Source organism: Martes martes (assembly GCF_963455335.1).
Source record: "Martes martes genome assembly, chromosome: 10".
Taxonomy (NCBI): Eukaryota; Metazoa; Chordata; class Mammalia; order Carnivora; family Mustelidae; genus Martes; species Martes martes.
The window spans coordinates 36,125,078-36,134,434 of NC_137898.1; positions in this window are offsets into that span (position 1 = coordinate 36,125,078).

The following is a 9,357-nucleotide window of genomic DNA, read 5'->3' on the forward strand; positions in this document are numbered from 1 at the left end:
GTAAGTGTGTGCTTGGGGTGAATGAACACAGAGAAAATTCTGGAGATTCTTTGTACTGGAGATTCTGTAGGCTTCTGGCCTTCTGTCTAGCACTTGCTTCTTCATAATCCTTTGGAGAGGGTGGGGGTTTGTGATCTCTAATGCTAGCGCACAATGGACATTGTATAAGCAACTGAGTTAGTTCACAAAGAAACAAGCCTCTTCCCGAATGTATTTGGAAGGGTGAGCAAACAAAACCAGCAAGCAGTTATGCAGTTTGTAAACATTAATTATTTTTCTCGGTGCAAAAATGCAGACATCATACATGAAAATATGCAGCTCACTTTGGCACAACTTGTGTAACAACAATAGCCAATGGCATCAATGTTTTATGATATCATGCTCACACAAAATCATCATACACATGGTTTGTGCCAAAAGAACTTAGAAAGTTATCTTTTCCTGTGACTCTAATATACCTACAGTTTTCTGTGTTTTATCTAAACAACCAGTATGTCATAATTCATCTTTTACCTCTAATATATAGTTTTAATCTATTTTGGAAGATTGAATCGCTCTTATATTTGTTCCTTAAATGTACCCTAAACATACACATTTCATCTCTGTGATTCTAGCATGTGGTCGGCAAATTCTCATCTTCCCAGAGAATGAATCAATGCCAGACATCTGAGCCTTTCAAGTAGTTTAATTCAGAAGCAGTTTCTCCTCTTTGCGCAAAGCTGATTTTATGTCGTGGGCCCCTGGATCTGGGGCTTCTCTGGTCTGCATATACTGGAGCTGAATCCTCTATGTATTCTTCGTACCCATTAAATCCTTCCCAGGGAGAACAGGAAGTCTGGCACTGCTTTTGATGACACACCAATGACGTGATGTCTAGTTTCTATTAAAAATCAAAAAGCAAAAGATTTAATGCCAGAAACAAAAAGTGTAGACAATGTCATATGTAAACATTAGTATATTGCTTAATATACGACGCTACTCACCTTGAGGGCTGCCAGGAAGTCCTGGACCAAAGTGGATGACAATATGAGAGGCCGAGGCAAGGACGGCCTATCCCTAGTACCATAGGCACATAATACAGGCAATCACAGCCTTCTTCTGTGATGGTCTTTTTGAATTCTCCATTCAGTAGTCCTGGTTAAGTTAGCTAGAACAATGGTAACTATCCTGTTAGAGGTAAAGTAGTTTCCTGGTAGGGTGTCATGCATCTTTTGAGTTCAGAGTTTTAAAGTGGAGTAGATCCTTTGGCACATGTGTATAATATGTTCAAATCTGCCACATGTAGGGAGTATATAGACTCAGGACTTAGCTATATTTGTGCTGTGATTCGAACTAGGTTCCAAGGCCTCCTCTATCTAGAAATGAAAATAAATACATTGTCTAACAAACAACTGAGTACTTACTCTATGCCAGGCTCTGCGTGAGGTTCAAGGAGACACAGATAAACAAGATTCGTTTTGCTCTCTCGGAGCACACAATATAAAGGGAGAGATAGATACGCAACTTGAAAAAGCAATTCAGTATAAGCAGAGTCCTGATGAGGGGCTGTACAAGACAGGACACTGAACAAACCAGGGAAACAGTCCCAGGCATTTTCAGGAGATGAGGGCTGTCTGACTCCAGCTGCTTGCCATGAGTTATTATTCATTCTTCCTTGGCCTAGGAACCGGAAATGTGTAAAATGAAAAAGCATGTGGGCAGGTGTTATGGACTGAATGTTTGTATCCCCCACCCCAATTCATAGGTTGAAATCCCACCTTGCATTGTGATGGTGTTAGGAAGTGAGACCTTTGGGAGGCCTCTTAGGGCATGAGGGTAGAGCCCTTGTTAGCGGGAATAGTGTCCTATAACAGACCACACAGAGCTCTCTTGCCTTCTTTCTGCCACATGAGGGCACAGTGAGAAGTTGCCCATACGTGAACCGGGAAGAGTGCCCTTACCAGGCACCAGATATTTTGGTGCCCGGATCTTAAACTTGCCTGTCTCCAGAACTGTGAGAAATACATGTTTGTAGTTTCAACCACCAACTATATGGTATGCTGTTATAACAGCCCAAACTGACTAAGATTGCAGGGCGACCTACTGCCATAACAAAGAGCAGAAGTGCCATGAGGTCACCGAGGCAGGAGGATTTTTTTTTTGACAAGAAGTAAAGAGGATAATTACTATTTCAACATTCATATCTAACACTTCATCTTATTATGTATTAGGAAGTATTCTAATAACTTTATATATATCATCTCATTTAATCCTGTAATGATCCTATAAACTAAGTATTATCTTGAGAATGAACCTTCTGGAGAGAAGAGAAGACAAAAGTTGCAGACCAAGGAAAGGTGGTCCATTGTGGAAGACAAAAGCCTGGGGTAAAAACTGAGTGAATTCTTGAGAATGCATCTAAGAGACATCTAAGACACCAAAATATGTCCAGTGTAGAGAACATATTTCTTAGATTAGAATCTGAGGCAGCATAAGGGGACTCAGTGTCTTAAGAAGACTCATTGAAAGAGATGATGGCCACAGGAAGCCCGGGTGGGTAGTTATTTTTTCTAAAAGTTTACTTCAAAAGTTGGTCCTCAACAGTTTGATAAGTGGTCTAGTCTCAGATTTTTACTTCCTTGGGAAGATAACTACCTTTCCCTTTCACATGGATAAAAAATAATAATAATTGGTGTTTTTTAGAGGGTTTCCTATGTGCCAAGAACCATGTCAAGCATTGAGCCTACATTATTTCATGAACTCAAAGTAATGACTGTATGAAGAATGAACTCTAATCACTCCCTTTTGATAGATAAAAAAAAAACAAGATTTAGGGAGGTTAGGTAACCTACCCCCGGTTCACATCCCTTAGCAAGTGATGGAGCCAACAGCAAACACTGGGGCAGTCTGACTTTTAGAGGCTATGCTGGAAACTGAGGAAAATGTTAGATTATAAGTCAAGGCAAAACATTTCAGCTGTGGTGGAAAAACCAAAGAAGTAAATGGTAACAAGATGTGTCCTTTCAAAGTTAAAGTATGGTTTAAGTGTTTAAAGATTTTTTGCTGGGAGGCGTCACAGGCAACTGATGAATGTGCGCTGTCTCAAGCAGGGATGGGAAGCACCTCGGTGATAGGTTTTAGCCGTCACCCTGCGGTTTCCTGCTGCTGTGATTTTCCACAGATGCAGTTTTGGGCTCTCTCATCTCTAGCTTCTTGATGCCCAAGCTTTCAGGCAGAAGTTCCCCTCTGTTTCTGCTTTTATTTCCCCGCGGCCTCACCCATCTCTGAATCACCTGCTTGTTATCTGTCTCGGGCACCTTATTGTGTTAGGATCTCGCTCTGGAAGCTTGTTTTTCCTTATTTCAGTTGGCTCATGCTTTTCCAAAATCATTTTCATCCTGAGGGGGTGGGTAAGAGGTTTGTCTTTTGATGATCTGGTTGATTTTTCATTGGGAGAAAGCTGCAAAATTTCTTTTCGAAAACATTTTAAATGGCAGCAAACAGCCTGGGAGGTGTTTAAATGCAACGGAAAAATAAGGGATTCATGAGGAAAGGACTTTCAGGAAATTTGCACAGAAAAAAAATATTCAGGCTGTTTAAAATGCAGCGTTGTCTGCCAAAATGACCTTACACATGACTGTTCCTTCCCAGGAGCTCAGGCTCCAGTGATTTTCAGTTGACAGGGGTAGGCAAATGCAGAATAATCCAGACAACAGAGCAGAGCCAGTGGGGGTGGGGCTTCAGCCTCCAGCCGCCTGCTCTTTGCTGACAATCGCAAGTTGGGAGACCTTGGCAAGCAAGTTTCTGTGCTTTGTCTGCTTTCTCCGTTTTCTCATCTGTAAATTGGGGATAATGGTAATGATGACCTCATAGTTGTTGTAAAGATTAAATGATATGTATAAAGCTATTCTGGAAGTAATTGGTACGCATTAAAAACCGAATACCAGTAGATCTTATTATTAATATATTATTATTTTATAAGTATCTTTTTTTCTCCCAAATTGACATTAAAATGGCAACTGTAAAATTATCTGTATTGATATTGACTCTTTCTTCATGAAAAAGACCCTAGAAGACTTGAGCCTTCATCAAGCCCAGCCTTCTACCAGACTGGGAGATCCTGCCTCTTTCTCCCACAGGCATCACATTGTGCTCCTTATTGCCACAGAGGAGTAACTCCCTCTTTTGGACGATAGCATGTTGCCTTGTTGGAGAACTAGCTCGGACTCTCCATCCCTGTTCTAAGTACTGTTTTCTAAGCATTTCTACCCATTGTTCTCAGTTTGGCTCCCTGGGGCCACCCGAGAGGGTCTAGTCCCTTTTCCATATGATAGGCCCCCAAATAATAAAGATACTGAGCAAGTTACTTAACGGCTCTGGGTCTCAGTTTACTGATAATGTAAAATGGAGATTGTCATTTCACACTCATGGGGATTTCCTGAGGATTAAAAACATATATGTTTGAAAAAAACTCGGCATATAGTAGGTGCTCAATAAGTTCTAGTGTGCCAAAGCCAGTTTAAGTGTTTCCCCAGATTCTATGAGTTTTTGTCTATGTGACTAATGACTCTTGAGGAAGATTGCCTGGCATCAGTTGCTTTCCTGCAGGACACAGATGGGGAGGTTTTGGTCTTCACGGAACTTATGGCAGCCTCCATGGTTTGGGCCATGCCAGACCCACTGTGTGGACTTTTCTTGGTCCCCTGTGTCCCTGGCTCTCGTGACCTGTCAGTGTCTGGTCTCACCTCTGACCTCTGTCCTCGGGCTTCCCTGCTTCCCTGGGGCTCAGCCGACCCTGAAACTCACGTGGTGCCTACACATGGGCTTTGGTCCGCTTGGGCAGGCCAGTGAGACTGCTGGTTATAGGCTGCAGCTGAGGCCGACAGTTACCAACAGGTTGGCTCCTCAGGCTGTGGCTTGTGCTGTAAACGTCTCTACGGCTGCCTTGGTTTCCAGCTTCTTCAGGCCAGGAGAGACAATTGGGAGGTGTGGTGGATCCATCCCATGGGGCACCCTTTGAGTAACCAGGGCTAGGAGTTATCCTTCTTTTTCAGTCCCTGACAGCCAGTTTTGGAGAGAGTAATTCCAGGCATCTCTCTGAAGTTGCCCCACGACTGAGCACTCAGCAGTGCTCGTTAGGGACATGCTATAAAAATTGTTCTCCTTCCTTCCCTGCCCTACCCCTCCTTTTCCTTCACTCCCATTTTTCAGGGATGCTGATCCCATTACTTCTGGGGGGAGTTAGTAATGTAAACTTTTGTCTTCATTTTTGTATTTTGGGGAACGTTGGCAAAGAAGTAATGTTATTATCATTGCCACTACCCTTCCTCTCATTCAGATCTAATTTGATTATCAGCTCTCTACTCTCCTACTCAGAAAGTCGAGTTTATTTCTCTCCTTCATGAGTCAACGCCTTTGGCCCAGATTATTCTCCTTCTTTATCCCTGCCAAAGATTTCTTTTTTCTGTTCTCACACCCTGCTTCCAAACCTCATGTGATCTGATCTATGATAATATGGTGAAAGGACAAGTGGCTTGATGTGTCACTTACTGGAGGCAGCATGTGGAATTTTCACAAGGGTTTTCTGACAAAAAAGAGAGCCTTCATTGGAAACAAGAAGTTGGCAAACCTAAAGGGTCAGAGAAAGTGTCAATATTTTAGGCTTTGCTAGCTATGACCATATGTTGGCTATTACCACTATTCAACTCTACATGTCTAATGAAGAAGATACCATAGCAATTATGTAAATGAATGAGCATGGCTGTGTTCCAATAAAACTTTATTTATGAAAACATTTTGGGGGCAGATTGAACCCATGGGCTGTAGTTGTAGACCCTTGCTCTAAATGATGGAATTACAAGAAAAGAAGTAACACCAATTTTTGGGAAAATACAGGCTATTTAATATCTCTCAATTTCAATTTCTTCCATTTCAATTCATTTTACTTCAGTAAAAACACATCAGGAGAAGGAAAGTGAACAAACTCTTATGGAATGAACCAGAGCCAGGCTAGGTGTTCCCATATAATGTAACACTTATTGTTCTTAGCAATCCTATTAGAATCATTATTAGTTTTTTGATGAGATGAGAAAATTGAGAGATGTCTCTTCATCAAAAAGCAGTGTCAAGATTCACAAATGGGCTACCTCTATCTACCTGAAGGCCTATATTCTAATTAAGTCTCTTCTATGTGCAAAGTTCTGTACTACTTCTTCATAAAATACAGAGATAAGCCATTTCTCTTTTTTTAGTCTAGAACAGGAAAAAAATAGTGCCTCCTGGGGAGGTGCACACCATCAAAGATAAGCCTTTCCATATTCATAAGTTGGCCAAAGATTTTTTTTTTTTTTTTTTTTTTTGCTCCCTATGCTTAAAGACCTCCTCTGAGTCTAACTTTAGCCTGGGGCTGGTCATTACTTAAATGAAGTCAACCCTGTCTAATCTCTTGGATGGGTGTCTCATTGAGTACTCAAGATGAAGAAAGAATTTTGATCAATAGGAACAAAAGGGCACAGAGTGAGCTAGTGGGTCAGAGGTTGAGTAGATACTAGAGGAAAAGAATGCAGAAAATAGTCACAGGTGGGACCAAAGATAGAGAGGCTAAGGAAATCTCCTAAAAAAAATGGGCAGCCCAAGACTTATCATTTTCATGTCATTTACTCTCCCTACAGTGTGAGGTCTATGAGGGCAGGGACCCTGTCTGTCCTTTTCAAAATACTGCCCCCTGCATTTAGTTTATCACCTTGCACATTGTATGTGCTCAATAAATATTTGCCAATTGCTTGATCAAATGAATGATTGAAATCAGCTAGGTTCCCTTCCCAGTTACAGCACTTGAGCCCAAATCTTGTCCCAGCCTCCTTCAGCAGGAACTGTCTCTTCCATAGAAAGAGCCCTATAATCCACTGGTGCTTCCCGCATGCTCCTCCCAGTCTGTAAAGGCTCAAAGCCAGGAGGAAGTGCTCAAACCACCTAGAGTAACCACGAGTCTTGCATCATCCACAGAGAGAGGGAGATTTTCCAAGTTCTTGTTGCTGTGGAAAGATGAGGTCAAACTGTAAGAGGTCAGCGGTGTTCTTAACACTGCCTTTGTGTTGTTTTCATATAAATATTTTTACTGGGACATTTTTTGGCAACCAAGACTAGCTCCCAGGACTGTGGAGAGAAGGGAAGCTTTGCTCACCACATGCCAATGGTATGCACTTGAGTCAACTTAGGGCCAGCGTGATTTGATATCATGTCCTTTTTCACTTTTGTCTTGATGCTTTCCCACTGACTCAGTGTCTACCCTTTATCCTTTCTTCAAATGGGAAACAGCTGGGCTAAAGTTAAGTTCATGTCCAAATTCCCCACCCCCTCTCCCCTCAACGTCCCCACCTCCTTCCCTGGCCAAGAAAGCAGCAACTGTTTCTGAGACACTAATCCTATTACAGATGTTTTGCTAATTATCAAACAGCTCACTTGGGAAACTTGTTGATGGGATAGTTAATCAGATTTAAACATTTAAACATTTTCTGCCTCTCACCTAAAGTTCTGTTTCAGGACTATAACATAATTTAGTTGGAGTAGCTCTGAGAGGGTGGCTCTTTACTGAGGTAGGGGAGTTTCTTTAAGAGAATTCAAGCAATAACCTCTTGATCCTTTCAGTGGGTGTGGAGGATTCATGTCTGTGTCCTTCCCTCTCTGCAGCGCCTAATCCCTATTGGTGTTAAGGATGGTTGGAGGTGCAAATACATTCAAAACTATATGTTGCATTTTTCTCTTTGTCATGGTCATACTTTGTCCACAATGCATTTGACCTGCTTCCTTGTGCTAAAGACTAAACTGAAATACTATCAAGCAATAAGATCTTGTGAAAATAAAAATACCTAACATATTGAAGAGTTTTACATCTTTTTTTTTTTTTTTCAGGTACTTTCTTAGCCATAACCTTAGTTCATTTTTACTGCTCTATAGGGTAAGTGAGATGCGTTATTTTTATTTCTGGGTTTTTCCTCTCCTTCAGTATCTATATTCAATATAAACCCAAGCCATCGATTCTACCTCTGCAATGGTTCCAAGTCAGTTCTTTATATGATCCTACGGTGTTATCAGCTTAACACAGACTGTCATTTTTCTCTCATATAGACTGTTGCAATTGTTTTTTTTTTTTTTTTTTTTTTTTTTTTTTAAATTTTATTTATTTGACAGACAGATCACAAGTAGGCAGAGAGGCAGGCAGAGAGAGAAGGGAGGAAGCAGGCTCCCTGCTGAGCAGAGAGCCCGATGCGGGGCTCGATTCCAGGACGCTAGGATCATGACCTGAGCCGAAGGCAGCGGCTTTAACCCACTGAGCCACCCAGGTGCCCCTAGACTGTTGCAATTGTATCCAAACTGGTTGCCTTAAGTTCTGATTCTCTTGTGCACAATATTGTCATGATCTCGGCAAAGTATGGAGTTGATCTTGCCACTCTCCTTCTGGCATGCCAGTAAGTCCCCACTGCCTCCTGGGGCAAGTCCAAACCCATTGGTGTGATGCATAAGATCCTTCCTCAGGTCCTTGCCCACCTCTGCTTACTTTCCAAACAAGTAGTGATATTTGAGACATCTCATGCTCCTTCATATCTCTGTGCCTTAGTGGACTACAGCAAAGAAAGTGTTAACCCATTTTTGACATTCTCACTTCCTTTCCAGAAGGTCTGTTTAGGAAAGAATTGGAGCACTTAGGGAATCCTTGATATTTTTAGAAAGTAAGTTATATCAGAACATTTTCTGATCTTTAATTAAATTAATTTTCCCTTTTTTGTTTCTGTGCATAGTAAGTGTAAAAATAATACTTGTGGAATGAATGAGTTCTTAGGGTTCTCTCTGGCCAGCAATTTCATTGCCAAACACCATGTTCTTTCTGGAATGATCACCTCCTCATGCTAGCATATATAGCATCTCCCTTCTGTGAGCTGCCTTAGCTCTTTGACTTTGGAAACAGTTGGCTCTGGGGTGTAATTAGATACATTTGAACACAAATGTGAGTCTCTTAATAGCCCCTGAGTCCCTAAGGCAGGACAGCCCCTTATTTCTCTTTGATCTGTTACAAGGCCCATTGCAGTAGTCATCATTCGTAGCTACTTAGCAGCCATGGTAAGTTAGTCTCTAAAATGAGAATACTGGGCATCTGGGTGGCTCAGTTGGTTAAGCAACTGCCTTCAGCTCAGGTCATGATCCTGGAGTCCCGGGAATCGAGTCCCGCATTGGGTTCTCAGATTGGCAGGGAGTCTGCTTCTCCCTCTGACCTTCTCCCATCTCCTGTGCGCGCTCTCTCTCTCTCAAATAAATAAATAAAATCTTAAAAAAAATAAAAAAAATAAAATGAGAATACCAAGGCAAGAGAGGGAGGCTTAT